This window comes from Lissotriton vulgaris, chromosome 3_2, assembly GCF_964263255.1.
Source record: "Lissotriton vulgaris chromosome 3_2, aLisVul1.2, whole genome shotgun sequence".
Lineage (NCBI taxonomy): Eukaryota > Metazoa > Chordata > Amphibia > Caudata > Salamandridae > Lissotriton > Lissotriton vulgaris.
Genome location: NC_141690.1, coordinates 157,831,376 through 157,847,945, shown reverse-complemented (window position 1 = coordinate 157,847,945; position 16,570 = coordinate 157,831,376). Strand labels below are relative to the sequence as shown.

Genomic DNA, 16,570 nt, shown 5'->3' with positions numbered 1-16,570 from the left:
TTTACACACTGTTATCCACATTTGTGGAAAATAATTTAATAGCAAGCAGCAGCATGCACTGGTCCTGACGAAAGCTGCAACACCTCTAGTGAGGATCAACTGGCTGAAACATGTAGACCTATCAGTTTGTCACTAATTCACAGGTATATGTATATACTTTTCCTGCTGGGGCCTTGTTTTTTAATCCTGTCCCAAGGATGTATTAATAAAGATGGACTGCGTACCTGGTAGCTAGTTTTAACCCACTCCTTTCACTTACAATACTTCTTTTTTGTGGTCTGTGTACTTCACCAAACCAGTTTATTACTTTATTACTCATCATTAGGAAACGCCATGTCTGTGGTGGGTGGTCATATAACAACACAAGCCTTGCTACAGGTCACTCATACAAATATCTAGGTGTTCACCTAGACTCTAGGGGTAAACTCATTAAACAGCGCAACAAGATTGCAGTTAAAGCTATGACCCTTGCGGTGTCACTAGCCAAGCTCACGAAAAATCTCTCTGGCCCAACTCTCTTGCCACTTTTGGAAGTCCTGAGAGCAAAAATTGGCCCTACCCTATCATACGGCATAGAGATATTTAGGGGCAAACTGAACACTGTCTTAAATCAACACACAACTAAAATCTATAAAAAGGTCCTCCATCTGCCAAATTCCGCTTCAGATAAGATTAGAGCTGGGCTTATTAAATTATAAGGACTCTAACATCGGCGCATACTTAAACCTCTGTCATAAAGCTGAGACAAGCGGACTTAGGTACACTAGAATCCCTAGTCTGGCTAGAAATCACCCAGAATAATCCAGGAGGTGCGTTTGGTCGCCTTTTTAAGGACTCTATTTATCAAATGTCGGCAAGTGTTTATGGGCCCTAAAACCCAGCCAGACAGCATTCAAAACCGGTATTAGAAAATGTGTGAAAATGAGTTCACTCATTACGGACAAAGCCCTCTTTTCCAAACGCAGTCATGCTTGGGCTCTTGTAAATTCTTACAGACGGTTAGCCCCCCCACCTACCTGTCTTGCACATACTCACTGTATTTAAAACTCAGCCTTATGGCCATTAGAATGGGTGACTGGCGATGTTTGCAAGATCTGCCCCCCTGGTGACGTATGGTGGAAAATCTAACCTGTAGAGGGTGCGGCAAGACAGCTGAAACTCTGTTGCACGTGGTTTGCCTTTGCCCAGCCCTTAATACCCAATGCAGGTGCAAACTCAAAGCTGAATGGAACAGGCTGGGTGTTCGGACCTGTAGGCAAGCTATCATTGTGGCTCTGAACCCCGAAAATACAGATTTAAACATAGGATTAATATTTTTAATTCAGCAAGCATATCGTAACTTTATGCAAAAATGGTCTGTGAGAGGGTACCTGGCGGGACTCACTCACAGGGCCCAGAATCCCCTGCAAGAATAGGATGCTGCCAAGATTATCACGTCCAGCTGGAAGTACGAAGGAAGATACCTACTTCTCGTCTCTCTCCACAGCGAAGACGGAAGTCAAGAGGAGGAGCGGAAGACGACGGACCAGTGAAAACCGACGCCAACCAGGAAGAGGCGTTGAGGGACGTCGTGAAGGCGGAGCTGAGGATGGAAGAAGCTGACCACACAGAGGACGCCGAATCTCGGAGCCGGGAGCCGGAGCTGAACGCCGAGAGTCAAGACAGCGTTCCTGACAGCGAGGAGGCAGGGGAGGCCGAAGACGCTGGACGGAGGAGTGGTGGTGTCCCCCGGAGGAGGCTGGAGAGCGGGCCGTGACTCTGGAGAGTTACGGCGGGGCCGGTGAGTGAAACCGGACCTGGGTGCTGTTGGTTGGTGATTGTTGTGGGAGGTGGGCGGTACAGTGTATAATTATGGGTGGAGGGAGGAATAGTGTAAAGCGGGGAGGGGTGACCACGGGAAGACCTGAGCAGCATGTTTAAGGAATGATTTTGGCACTATGGTAAACACGATATTCTGCACGTTTAAAGTGTGATGTTTTAGGCACTATAGGCACTAAGTGAGACACGCTGGTGTCTGGAACATTGGTATCCTATACTATCTTTAGCCCCGACTTTCCCTTCCGACCTAGACCTCACAACACTCATAGAGTCTATTCTACGACCTACCCCAACCTTTTGTTCCCCTCCAGTCTAAAATCCCTCACCATCTTTTTCCAAACTTCTAAGCACTCCCAGGTGTAAGAAAAGGGATAATATTCAGGACAAATATACTGACAGGCTCCTTTTCCTTTCCTCTCGGTGCCCTCTGGGTAAAACCAACGCCACGGAGTCCACATCGCCCCAGGAACTTCGTCTTCGAACTGAAGAAGGAGGAACAACACTGAGTACCCTTCAAGAACTGAGAAGACATTTGCAGAGGAAGGAATTCTCGAGACTGTTGTTAAACCTAAGTCTGTGCCATCTGACAATAAAGAAGTCCCTGTTCGACAATATATTCAGCCTCCGCGTCCGTATATCCGACCTGCCCTCCCACAAGGTCCTGCTAAAGCTTCCCCCTTATTTTATTGTTTAAAACATCTAATATATTTCCTCCACATCCCCAAAAGAAAAAAAGGGAAGATGAAACGGGATGTGGAAGATCTCTATTTTATTACGGTCGTCTAATTGATCGCCTTGTTTTCTTTCTTATTTTAACAGTTTGTATACAATGTGAATTTTGCAATTTTCTTTTAAAGATATCTGTGTTAAATCTAAATAAAGATTATTATTATTATTATTATTATTATTATTATTATTATTATTATTACTCATCATTGTTAGATTTAGCATATCCTACATATCCTACAACTAGGAAACAAAACATCCCTGAGCTCCTCCCTCTCAGAGAGGGGCTATGGCCATTGTTGGGACAAAGTTTTTCTGTCACAAGGAGAATCCCAATGATGAAGCATGCCACCTATGATGGGTGAAAAATTTCTACCTAAGAAAGGGTTCCTTTTAGGGACATATCAGGCCTATTATGCATGATCTATACCTTTCCTGTTTTCTCTGCTCAGACCCGAGGGTCCCATATTGTGTATTGACAAAGGTTCAATTCACCAACACATAAAAAGCAATGGGCATATTGACTTTGTCAATGAGTCAACACATCAACATATATAAAGGAGAACTATTGGCCTTGTCAAAAAGTCACCACTAACCATAATCAAATGTTTATTTTATAAATTCACACATGGCAATGTTTACTAATAGGAATTGTCACAACATGTTTTCAATAGAGCATTATTAAAAAAAATCACGAAAGATATCTTCATTTAAAAAACAACTGCAGTCATGAAGCCAAGCACAAGGGGTCCCTGCACTCGAGCATAAGAGCATACAGCTCCAGCTTGAAGTGCTTAAAAAATGGATAATGACTCCTGGATCCAATGACCCAGGAGATTTTTTCTGTTATATTAATGTTGCTGCAGGGGGGCTGCTGCACTCCAAGCTGCCCTCCAGAACGTTAAAAAAAGAAACTTGTTGGTGCCCTTGGCCGAGAGCAATGAATAATAAATGGGCAGCTCCTACCATTTATTACCATTCTTTTACCCTTTTGTTAAATGTTTTTAGTGCCCCGGTGCACATCTAGGGCGCCCGCACGTTTTTACATTTTATTTTTGTTGTTGTTGTGTAAGCTTTATTTCGACAACTCCTACAATAAAAGCTATAAAAAAGCATGGTATAATACAAATAAAAGTATAAAAATAAGTCAATGTTAAAAATGGTAAGCACATCATTACAGTGTTGAAAAGTACTTTAAGCAGTGTGAAAGGGGAAGAGAGAACATCACAATGTTGTCACACTTAGAGTCTCCTAAAATGATCTTCATACCTAGCAGTCTTATTGGTAGCCTTTTCAACCCTCTCAAAACAGGGTTACAAGAAGATTATGTACAGGAAAGTACATGTGCTTAACAAAATCAGAGCTAAAGCAAGAGAGAAGTATAAGATTCAAAAAGTCAATGTTAAAAACAATTAACGCATCAGTATGATCTTAAAAAGTACTTAAAAGAATGTGGAAGGAGAAGAAAGACCATCACAATGTTATCACACTTAAAGACTCCTCAAGTGATCTTTGTCCCCAGCAGTCATATTGGTTGCCTTTTTGACCCTCTCAAGACAGAATTATAGGGACATTATATACAATAAAGTGAAAGTATGGAAGTCAACCTACTGGTTGCTGTGGCACTCCTGTCAAGGCCTTCCTCCTAATATTCCACGTATGGCATAAGAACTTGGCAACTCCACAGGCAAAATGTGGTCTAGGATCTGATTTACAATGCACAAGGCATCCTGATGGTTCCGTGTGCCCAATGCCGGCAGATTAGTTTTAACCTTTAAATCTAGGGTGGGCATAAGCCTGACAAGCAAACATAACATGAGCAACAGATTCCACAGGTGCCTTGCAGCTTGGGCAACTGCTTGAGGTTGAGTCGCGTCAATGCCAGTTTGCTGTTGCTTCACAAACGGGTAGGGTACCAAACCGAAACTGAATATATGACATCCTGTACAGAGAGGCCTGGATTATGCTGAGGTAGGGCTCCAGATACCTGGTCTGTTTATAGAGACGAAAATCTATGGTACGTTTTCCCAGGTTGGGTTTGCTGAGTTCATGCTGCTTCACCCATTCCCAATAGTGTGGTTTAAGTAATTCCTTCCAGGGTGGATCTTGTTTGTCCCATAGGGCCTTAAGCCCTAATTCAGATATCCGCTTTCTTGTGTTTCTGATCCAGCCTACCTTGTTGCTTGTGTCTAGCCAGATAACCTCTGATTGGGCTTCCACATAAGGCAGGAGCTCCGGCGTCCGCCTAATGCGTGCCCAAAGAAGCAGCAGTGGATTTTTATGAGCATAAGGCTGGGGTGGGGGGTGTTAACCCCAGAACCCCCACAGCACCTGCCAGCTGCCCAGCCACCCCAATGGTAGGAGCTGGCAATTTAAAATAAAATATTTTCAAGTGGGTGCCCCGCGCCCAACCGGGGCATCCACAAGTTCCTAAAGGTTTGGGGGTTCCCTAGCCCGCACCCATTGTGGTGTAGGCAAGAGCTGGCTTGGAAAACTTTGCTCCAGTAGCATTTTTCTGTGCTCCCATCTGGATGGGAGCACAATTGTGACCAGGAGAGTGCTGGCAGATAATGCCTGAACTCTCCCAAGCAGGAAACAGCAGTGTTCCAGGGGATGGACACCTCAAACACTGCTCTCATCTGCCGCTAGGGGATAAGATTCCTGGGCTGGTGGTGGCTTGGGAAGATGGACCAAATGCCCTCTCCTGAAAGTTTAAAAATCAGCCATCAGAAATGGGGTCCCCAGTCTCTCTGTAAGACTCAGGGATGGGATCCACACATCCTCTTCCCTACATATAACTATCAGCCCCAGGAAATGGGTCCCCAGAGACCCAATAAGGCTCAGGCCCTCTCCTACAACAAAATGCACATCCAGGGGATCGTGTCCCTAGGGCCTGAAGAAAACTCAGAGAGGGGGGCTGGGTGGGGCTCATTTAGAAAATAGGCAGGAGCCCACACATTTACTTTCAGCGGTGTGGATTTGTGTTGCAGATAAAAAAAATAGTTTTAGGCATTGGGTCAACGAGTCCTTCTCGGACCCCCATCAGGCCTGTGGGGAAGGACATCCCTAACCTGCTCTCCTATATATTTTTCTTTTTTCTTCAAGATCGGGGTCTGATTCCCCAAGTCCTAAAATGGCTGCTATTACATCTTTATTGATGTGGTGGGAGGCAATCAGATCTTATCTCAAGATCTGTTGGCTCCGCTAATCCTCAATGGTGTGAAATATCTATACATTTTGAGCCTTGATTTCTAAAAAAACTGCTGAATAGATTTTCACCAAATCACAAAAACTGTGCTTTCTGGGCCAAGATCTAGCTTTCTACCAAACTCAGTGTAATGTGACTCAACCGTTTTGAGTGTAAGTGCCTTATTACGATGTTGGGTAGGACTTGCGTCTGCCGCACACCATTGTTATTGGGCGGCCAGCAGTCAAACCTGGATCTCGGTCAGAGTCTTTCTGACCAACATCCAAATGAGGCCCAAAATGTGTCTACTTTTTCTAAAGAAAAATGAATGTGAAAAACGTGTTTTGGGAACTCCCCACCCCCTTTTCTCAGCACCCATTTGACAAATCACGCCAACATTTTCCAGGAAGGAGCCAAGATGGATGAGACTTTTTTGTGTGAAGATTATTCAAACAGTGGCAAAGTTATACAAAAATCTATGGAAACTGGGTCCTAACTTTAGTTTTCAAATGGAGACCGCATCTGGGTAGCATATACACATTGTCAACAGTGTTAAATGGGCAGGTTTCATGAGTTACCAAGAAACCAGCAATCTTTTAGCATGAAAAGGAGAGTAGCATAACTTACTAGCGGGGATTTAATGCTTTTTTTATGGGAGAGTACCAGCACTTTGTGTAGGGAACAAGATGTGTGGGATAATGACAAGGTATCTTCTACCATATTTTATAAAGCAAAAACAATTAAGGGATATGAAAATGACGTATAAAATGGATGAGACTTTTCTTAAATTGGATGAACTGCTCACTGAATATCAGGTCTCTACCTGACCTTAGCTCTGGGTGAGCCACAGATTGTGATGACAGGCACTATTTTTCATGAAAGAACCTTCTCTCAATAACTGTCCAATTGGTGAAATGCAATTAGTGTACTAGACAACGCAACTTTTAATCGTATCAGATTATTTTTAATGACTAAGTATCTTTTTGTAGTAACTGGGAAATACAACTGCACATATTGGGAAGTGACATACTGTTAGGGGTAACTGCTTCTCTTACACAAAGTTGTAATATCCTCAATGATATACTCTGCTGGTACCACCCACAATTACAGTCATAACTTTTATTATTATGGTCCTGCTGGAGGCTGCACAAACCCTACATAATTGAGGACCCTTCTTCTGTGGATATTCTAGAACTGTCTTAGATTGTGAGGGGGCAACCTATTCGAGAAGTGCCAACAACATCACAGATCCAATCTCTACCTAAATGCTTAATTTTCACATAAGCATCAGTAAAAATGTGAAACTGTCAAAATGTCTCTCGACTCTAGGCTGCACACCAGACAGGTGAAGAGAAGGCCGGCCCTAATGGACAGTATTTTGTTCTGTATCATGATCAAGTTCTTCTACATTTAGGACATGAAAGAACAAATCCGTAAATCAAAAAGAAAATGCTACAGTGGTCTTAAAACAGCCCAGGCAAAATAAAAGATTAAACAAATAAGTATGGAGTTTGTCCAGTAATTTGTATGTAACTTGTTAATAAGATGTAAAGGCCATCAGTTCGAATATTTAGTCATTTAGTTTAGGAACTGAAGCAGACATCCACCACAGCAGGAGGGAAGGCCCAAGAGCTATCCATTTCATTTCATGCAGTGGGTTGTCATTATGTCAATCTTGGACATATCATGTAAGATTGCTAGTGAGTACAAAAATGTGAACTTCTATCAACTGGATTCCGCCCTGATTTTAAATCAGAAGTGATTATGCTTTGGTCAATACCAGTTTTATTTTTCTCACCAAGGTGTAGTCCAGTTCATCATAGGTGGGAGTGCAACATGTACCTGTTGTGTAGGATATCAAAGAAGCTGACCTTCATTCAAGCATCACCAAAGTCCATGTAATATATGAGCAAGAGAGCAGAGCAGAATAATCTCCTTCCGCGATGTGCTTTGAAAATAGAGATTGCCAATATTTTTGCTTCACGCTGCTTGGTCCAAAGGTGCATTAATCAGAGTTATGAACAAGTGGAATACCATAGGCTTGCGCTGTGCTTATGTTTTCAGAAAAGGGTTGATTGCATGGGGCTAGTGATGTCTTCAGTGATGTTATTTTGAGATGTTGTCACTGATGTCACCAAGGATATCACTGCACATATGGGAGGTTACATGTTATAGTTAGCCTAGTCTATACTACTATTATAAAGAGAGAACTTGCACCTTTTGGCCAGGTAAACTCGGGAACCACAGCGCCAATCTACACACCCGATACATCTATGAAAATGTCAGGGTGTGTAGATGGACATAGGCTATATAAATTTAAAAAAAAGTAAATTAAAAAAATTACGTTTGTAAACAAAGTAGTCCCCTGAAAGTAGCGCCGGCTGGGACCTAGCGCTGGCCGCGACGCGACGTGCGTGATGACGACAAGGAGGAGGGCGGTGCAGTGACGAGCGGCTGTGCAATGAGGAGCGGCGGAACAGGTAAGGAAAGTGAAAGTGAGACTGTGATGCAGGGGGAGGAAAGAAGGAGGCAGCAGCAAATGAAAATGTTGGGGCGGGAGGGGCGCGCGAGTGAGTCTGGGCGGGAGGGGGGCGCGAGTGAGTCTGGGCGGGAGGGGGGCATGAGTGAGTCTGGGCGGGAGGGGCGCGCGAGTGAGTCTCGGTGGGAGGGGGCGCAAGTGAGTCGGGGCGGGAGGGAGTCGATGCGGGAGGGGGTCGGGGCGGGAGCGGGTGTACTGCCCCCAGCCCCTTTCTGCCCCAGGCAACGCTGGGGCGGGCTGCTAGTAAATTATATTTGGTGTTTTTTTGTTTTTTAAGCATTAGTTTTTTTATTATTACAATACCTATCTTTAATGTCACTTTAACCATTGTTTTTTAAGAGAGTATTTGTACATATATGTAATGTAGAGTAATGCAACACAGATTCCTTTTCAGAATATGACCCTCTAGCAGTTTCTAACAGTAACTTAAGGTTTGTGTACTTATTATTTTTAAACTTTTGCATTTCAAAAGTGGTGTAATGTACTAAATATTGCGTTAATTCTTATTCAAATGTTTCCTGTGTTCATTTTGGGGTGACCGTGATATATGTTGGCTCTGATATTTGTTAGCTTTTAATAGTACAAAGCGTAGTTGTGGTTGTGTGCTATCCGGTTTCGTATTGTATTGTTGTGAGACTGTGAACACTACTATGATCATTAGTATGAACATCAGTACTCTGTATGACACCTGAGTGTATTTCGGACTCATACAATCATCGCCAAACATTTCTGAAGATTAGTCAGTATGTAGTATTGTCATGATTAGTCATTATGTAGTATTGTTAGGTTTTGTCAGTATTTAGTGTTGTTAGGATTAGTCATTATGTAGTGTTGATGCTGTGAAAGCATTTGGTTATGATAGAAAGCAGTTTACTAAAATTTCAGGTTCAGTATTGTCAGGAGCCCATATCAAACATATGGGAATATGTGAAGTATTATGTATACTAATGGCATATGAGGGTGCTGGTGGATGATTTGTTGCACTATTGTGATTTTCTTTTGCTTCTGCTACCTGCTTCCTGCTATCACACTATGTGGTATGACAGACCTCTTTTAATTTTTTTTCTGGACTACATTGCTGAATGGTCTCTTAAAATCAATTTTTCATAATAAACACCAATGCTTTCCAGCTAACAAACACATAGAGAGTCAAGGTAGTCAACATAATTTCAATAACAGTCCTAAACATGGCAGTGTGGCCATCTTTGTGACCTAGTGGCCCGGTGGTGTGTGGCCTTTCAGAGCAACAGTTTTAACCGGCAGAGCCAGTGGAGCACCCACGTGTGGAAACCCTGCTGTTTCTACACCTCTATATAGGGCTGGTAAACAGCAAGGTTGGTGAATGGGACTTTCGCTACTTTGTGGCAGATGCCCCACAACCGCCAGTCCCTAAACGAGGCCCCATGGCAGGAACAGGCTATATTTATTCTATATTATTAACAGGGTTGCAAACTAGCAAACCCTGGTGAGGGCATGAGTTGTAGTTAACTATAACATCACTTTACCCATAAAGAAATATATATGTGTATATATATATATATATATATATATATATATGCAGTTCACTTCCTTCGAGAAACCGGGACACTCAGACTGCGGTGCCCGCCAGGGTCAAAGGCTCCCTGTCTGTATTCCGTTTCACCACACGCTCAAGCCATAGCGTGAAATGCACTCGAAAATTCCAGTATTAATCACCATGAAATTACACCATCCAACACAGTTCGTGGGTATTCAGTTTATTCCACCATGGAAAGACAGTTCATAGAACTAAACCCCCAACGCGTTTCAGCGATTACTCGCCTTGGTCACGGGTGAATAGTGTTAAAAAAATAAACCATTAAATAAAGTTTTCAAACACTCCCTTGTGTAAACATAAACAAAGGACAATGTGCACAAAGTAAACATCGCGGCCATTTTGGCATGGTAAAAATAATAATGTGCCGAAACAGAAGACATTACACATCTGCATGTCAACGTATAAATTGATAAGACATGTGCATGCTGTCAACATTTACAGTCTATTGGCAGTATTGATAATGTGCCTGATAAACACACCATAATCGGAATAAACCATACATCGCACTGATATTTTATTTTATTTTATTTATTTATTTTTTATATTCTTCTGTAGCGCAAGAATAGACCCCCGGAGGGGTATCTCCGCGCTTTGCCAGTGAGTAAGTCCTCAGATGTTAAATGAAGAGGAGAATGGTGCATTTAGAGAGAGATCAGTTAATGTGAAATAGATGTGTTTTCAAGACCTTACGAAAGGTCAGATGATTGGTCAGTGTCCTTATCTCAAGAGGCAGAGCGTTCCAGAGCTTTGGTCCAAGGTGGGCCAGGGCTCGCCCTCCTTGTCTGGCCTTTTTTATTCTGGGCACCTGCAGAAGCTGTTGGTTCACAGAGCGCAGGGTTCGCCCAGGGGCATAAGGCAGGAAGATGTTGGCCAGATATTTGGGGCCTTTGCCTATCACACTTTTGTGAATTGTGCATAAGGTCTTAAAATGCACTCGTTTCCTCACTGGTAACCAATGAAGTTTGGTCAGCAGGGGAAGGGAGGGAGTCCTGGGGGGGGCGTTGAGGACTATCCTAGCTGCTGTATTTTGGATTACTTGCAGTTTTTTTAGCTGCCCATCATTTGCTCCCAAAAGAAGGCCGTTGCAGTAATCCACTCTGCTGATGATTAATGCCTGCACTAGTGTTTTTCTATGGCAGTCTGGCAGGTAGGGAAACACTCTCCTTAGCATACCGATGGCTCGGAAACAGGTGCTTGCCACCTGGTTTACGTGGTCCTTGTAGGTAAGTGTTTGATCTATTAACACTCCTAGGTTTCTCACTGTGTTTTTAGGGCTAGGAACGGGGCCTAATTCCAGGGGCCACCAGTCCGGTGTCCAGTGTGTTATTGCTTGCCCAAACAACATGACCTCCGTTTTTCCTATATTGCATTGGAGACAGTTTGCTGAAATCCAAGCAGATATTGCTCTCATTCCCTCTGCGAAAGATTTTTTTATCGCAGGTGTCAGATCTTTATAGGGAAAGAGGAGTTGGGTGTCGTCAGCGTACGACACTGGTGTAAACCCAAATGATCTTGCTAGGTTGGCTAGGGGAGCCACATACACGTTGCCCAAGTGGGAGAAATTAAACAAATACTGCCACGGTCAGTAGTAAAAAAGATTATGCAGAACACAACAGTCAATAAAACCATTGATTAAATGACAACATGAGGCAAATACAATATGTCAATTAGTTGCAGTCTACTGGCAGTGCTAATAATGTGCTGAATAGACCTTCACTACCCAAGTGGGAGACGGTCTGCAAAATTAGTAGTGAGTTATGTAAACATAATAAGTCCCACAGTCTTCTAAATCAATCGCAATGAAATGAAAAATTTCCATGAATCCCAACGCAACAGGGATCTACTGAGCTACTTTGGCCTGGATCATGTTCCCAGTAACCCTAGAGGAGGTGATAGACTGCTGAGACTTCGCAGGCTTGAGTCGAGGTACATCATCGACATGCACACGAAACACCCTCTAGGGCTGAATAGTAGTGAAGAAATGGCTATACATCTGGGGGAATAAGTATGAACTACCCTACTGCTCCTTAATACTGATTAACAGAGTTTGTTGTGATGGTCTGATGAATTATGAACTAGGGGGTGGTCACCCCTGACCATTAGTTTTTGTACATACTGTAATTAATGCCTTGATAAACTGTAGAATATTGTATAATATGTATATAACAGTACTCTTCTCTAACCTTCTGCTCCTTTCTTCTTGTTCTCTTCTTTCCTGCCGCTTTTTCCATCTCCTTTTCTTCCTGTACTCTCTCCCTTTTTGTCTTTCATCTTTATTAGTCACTATTGGACACAGGTCAAGCTACAGGATTAGGAGCGTATGCCCATCCAGGGCTAGATGTTGATTTTTGAGTGAAACATGTCTATTTCGTATTTATTGTATATAGACTTGCCCATCTATGGGCTTTATTTTCGTTTGTCATTATTGAGTCATTGACTACATGATGTATTTGACATTCAAAGATGGCGCTCATCTTTCTAAGGTTCTGGTTGATTTCCGCTAGTCCCTTTTTGCTTTTCATTAACCTTGTGTTTAACTGTGTCCAAGTTTGGCGCTTCGGTAAAAATGGATGAAGGTTTACTACCGAAACGCGTCTGTTAAGCAGTGTCTGTTTGGTTCTTGAACAAATAACCCAAACTGTTTCCCGCGAGTACTTTCACACCCACTGTGGTTTTATCGAACATTACCTCAAGCAAAAGCCCCTTTCCTAGAACAGAGGACTACAGATCCCAGAAACGCCGCCCTGATTGTACACGCCCAGGGGGCGGGGACTCATTACATATGGGGCAGCTTTAGTGCTAATGAATTTTGCCACTGACGAAGAGAGCCTGTGCTCTCGAAACGCGTTTGGCAGCATTTCTGTGAGGACACGAGTGCTGAAAACCTGACAGCAAGCTGAGGAATCAAGGATTTGGATCCATTTCGTGTGTGGCTGCTCCCTGAAAGGGTTCCTGCAACAGCTTTGGATTTGATGTAACCGCCGTCCCGGTCGTGGGGATGCAGCCTGCTGCTTTCAGGCAGAACCGAGGTTGACATCACATGAAGACAACCATGGACACGAAACGAGCTGGGGCTCTGCAGGGGTGCCCCATCACACTCCGTCTTCAGCTGAGAAGCAGGGCAGGCAGACAACACAGATGTACTTTCACACTCACTGTGGTTTTATCGAACATTACCTCAAGCAAAAGCCCCTTTCCTAGAACAGAGGACTACAGATCCCAGAAACGCCGCCCTGATTGTACACGCCCAGGGGGCGGGGACTCATTACATATGGGGCAGCTTCAGTGCTAATGAACTTTGCCACTGACGAAGAGAGCCTGTGCTCTCGAAACGCGTTTGGCAGCATTTCTGTGAGGACACGAGTGCTGAAAACCTGACAGCAAGCTGAGGAATCAAGGATTTGGATCCATTTCGTGTGTGGCTGCTCCCTGAAAGGGTTCCTGCAACAGCTTTGGAATATATATATATATATATATATATATATACATATATATTATATATATATATATATATATATATATATATATATATATATATATACATATATATATATATATATGTATATATATATATATATATATACAAGTTCCACACCTCCTCCGAGGTTGCCGGGACTCCAAGACAGCGGTGCACCCCAGGGTCGGAGGTTGCCCTGTCTTTAAATTATCAGTTTCCCAAAGCACACGTGGGCAAGACGAGCTCTTCGTCGAAACGCGTTGGGTGTTTTTCCATCATTTGATACACCATGCTGAAACCATGTGTTGAATAAACCCGCTTTTCCGCAAACACAATCCTGGAGTGGTGAGACTTCTTTGGAGTGGAGTGCATCAGCACAAACACGTTTGTGCTTTGGGAAACTGATAATATATATATATGCTTATATATGCAAAAAAGAAGTAGTTGCCACAATAAGGTGGAGAGCAGCTCCTGCATAGAGCACTCTACAACACCAGCAACACTCTGAATCTGCTCAACTCGAATGTCTGTTTTTCTAGCACAGTTTTTAAGCATAGGATTAGCCATAAACGGACACATACATATATATTTGTTTCAGAATATTTTCGTAGAAGATATCTGGCTCCAAAACCTTTGCAGCACAATACTTTTAAATTCAATGTTCTGGCATACATCCCCTTTACAAATGCAGAGATATCAATCTGAAAAGGAACATTTCTTGGTTGATTTTCTTTCTATTGTGAAAATTTACACTTTTCCCATAAAGAATAATAATTGTAAATATTAAAAAAGCCACTCTGAAAGGTTCAATGAATATATAACATAACCTAAAATAAAAGCAATAAATGCTAATAATGCTTCGTGTATATAAAGTTGTGCCATCTTATTACATTTAGCATTTATAGACAATGCCAGTATCGAGAATGAAACTGACAGTCGAGTAACACAGGGAGATGAAAACTTCAGCAAGATAAGGAGTACCAAGGGACCACACTGCAAAACCAAGAGTGAATTATTCAGTGAAGTGACCCGACCGAACCTAGGAACAGCTTCTGTCGGATCCTCTTAGCTTGAATGAACTTGAGCTGTTGAAGTCAATGCGCCATTGGCAGCACAGATTGATTTGCTGATCCCTTACAAACAGAAAGAATGCTAGAACTAAAACTTTGCCAGTGACTTTGAAAGCATGCATTTCATTTCCTAAGCCATGCACTTTCACAGGCGTTTGTCAATGAAAACTTGGTTATCGGTTTTGCCACAAAATGTGCTTACATAAGAAAAAGACTTAAAGGGATGAATTGCCAAAGCATTGTGCTCTTTATAAGTATAAAGTTAATAGGGGCAGAACTACTGCGCCCAGTGATGCTGATAACCCAGCTGCAGAATTTCCTTTTGGTTATGGCACTCATTATAAGTGTGGAAAATAAAAGGGAATGGCCCGGCAATCCAAGGGACAGGGTGCCAAATACTTAAGTAAAATAAAATATCCCTTGGGATCAAAACTCAAAAATACATTTCATTCATACATCCATACATTCACCTCTCACTTAGATAGTGCTACTCTATTGTCTCAGTACATATGTGGTACTTGGTTCCAAATATCCCTATCTTAGGACTTATAAAGGCCCCTGAACAGTGCAATATTACAGTCTGTACGTTTATTGGTATCAAAATTTCATTAAAAACCATTAAAAATATTACAATAACATCAATGCATAAACAATACTATGACAGAAATAAATAAAATAAAATAAAAAACAGAAAGAAACACCAAATTCCGTGATTTTTGTCAATAATCATCGGTGTATCAATTCAAGGGAATCACATAATGTCCACAATCCAATTGATCAATTCTGGGACTTGGTTCCTTGAATTTGACGTATGTCACAAGTGCGTCAACGCGTTTCGGTGCGTAATGTCATAAAAACACCTTTTTCAAGACCACAATTATTTGTCTCTCTCGTACTTCCAATAATATTCGATAAAATTATCTAAACAAAACAAAACAATACATTTATAAATCAGAATACCAACACTTTACATCTGCAAACTTTTTTTAAAAAAAAACTTCAGGTTCTTTAATGTCTATAACATTCTCAAACTAAACCCAACGTATGCGTGATGTTACATCACATCCTATCTAGACCTGTACTGCCGTCTGTTGTTAACATGATAGAGAATACTATGGGAACAATATATCATCACCAATATTCAAAGGTGCATTCTATTTAACGAGGCAGCCCCCTTCTTTGAGAACGTGTCAAATTGGCACAGATTCATCAATGATGTTTGGTTCCTGTGGGACGGACCTGAGAACACCCTGCTGGATTTCCTTGCATGGTTAAACATGGGGGATGTGAATTTAAAATTCACTGCCAATTACAGCAGCGAAGCAGTGAGCTTTTTGGATTTAAACATCAAACAAGTTGATGGTAAACTCGAGGTGGAATTATATTCTAAACCAGAAGATAAGAACACACCACTGCATTTTAGCAGCTACCACCCTCGAGCACAAAAAGACAACATTCCTTTTGGACAGTTCCTCCGACTTCGGAGGAACTGTTCATCTCTCCCTGACTTCTATAAACATGCTAAAATCTTAAAAATCAAACTAAAAGATAGGGGATACCCCATGAAACTTATTAACCACTCTTTTAAGAGAGCAAGGTTTTATAATAGAGACAGCATGTTTGAACAACCTGAAAACAAACGATCTGACAACTAGGAACCCGATAAAATTGTGTTTGTAAGTCAATTTTCTAGCCTGAGCAACAAAGTCAAAAATATCTTCAACTCGAATTGGGCTATATTAAATGACAATGAACAAGTAAAGTTAAACGGTCCGATGTTTGCCTTCTGCAGAAACAATAATTTGAGGAATAACTTAGTTCAGACATACAGGGAACCTGGTAAATTAAAACAACTAGACCTTATCGGCCAAAAAGTGGTAGGCAACTACAAATGCAGTAATTGTAGAATATGTAGTTTATGTATAGAAGAAAAGAGCTTCACATACAATAACTACACTATGTGGTCAAAAGACCTGAATAACTGCAGAACCAAGAACTTGATATACCTTTTAATATGTCCATGCAGAAAAGGTTATGTGGGTGAAACAGGTCGGGGTTTAAAACTCGCTTGTTAGAACATAAATCTGCCATTATAAATAATAAACCTAACGCCCCCCCTAGCGGAACACTGCAACGTAGAAGGCCACAATTTTGATGAAATAAGATGGTTTATAATTGAGAGAATAACAGGCAGTAG

At 42.0% G+C, this 16,570-nt stretch overlaps 1 protein-coding gene across 5 annotated transcripts in view; it reads right to left on the bottom strand.

The window, feature by feature from the left end:
* SORCS2 (sortilin related VPS10 domain containing receptor 2) overlaps positions 1–16,570 on the bottom strand; it is a 2,087,100-nt gene that overhangs the window by 1,217,561 nt on the left and 852,969 nt on the right. The window lies entirely within an intron of this gene.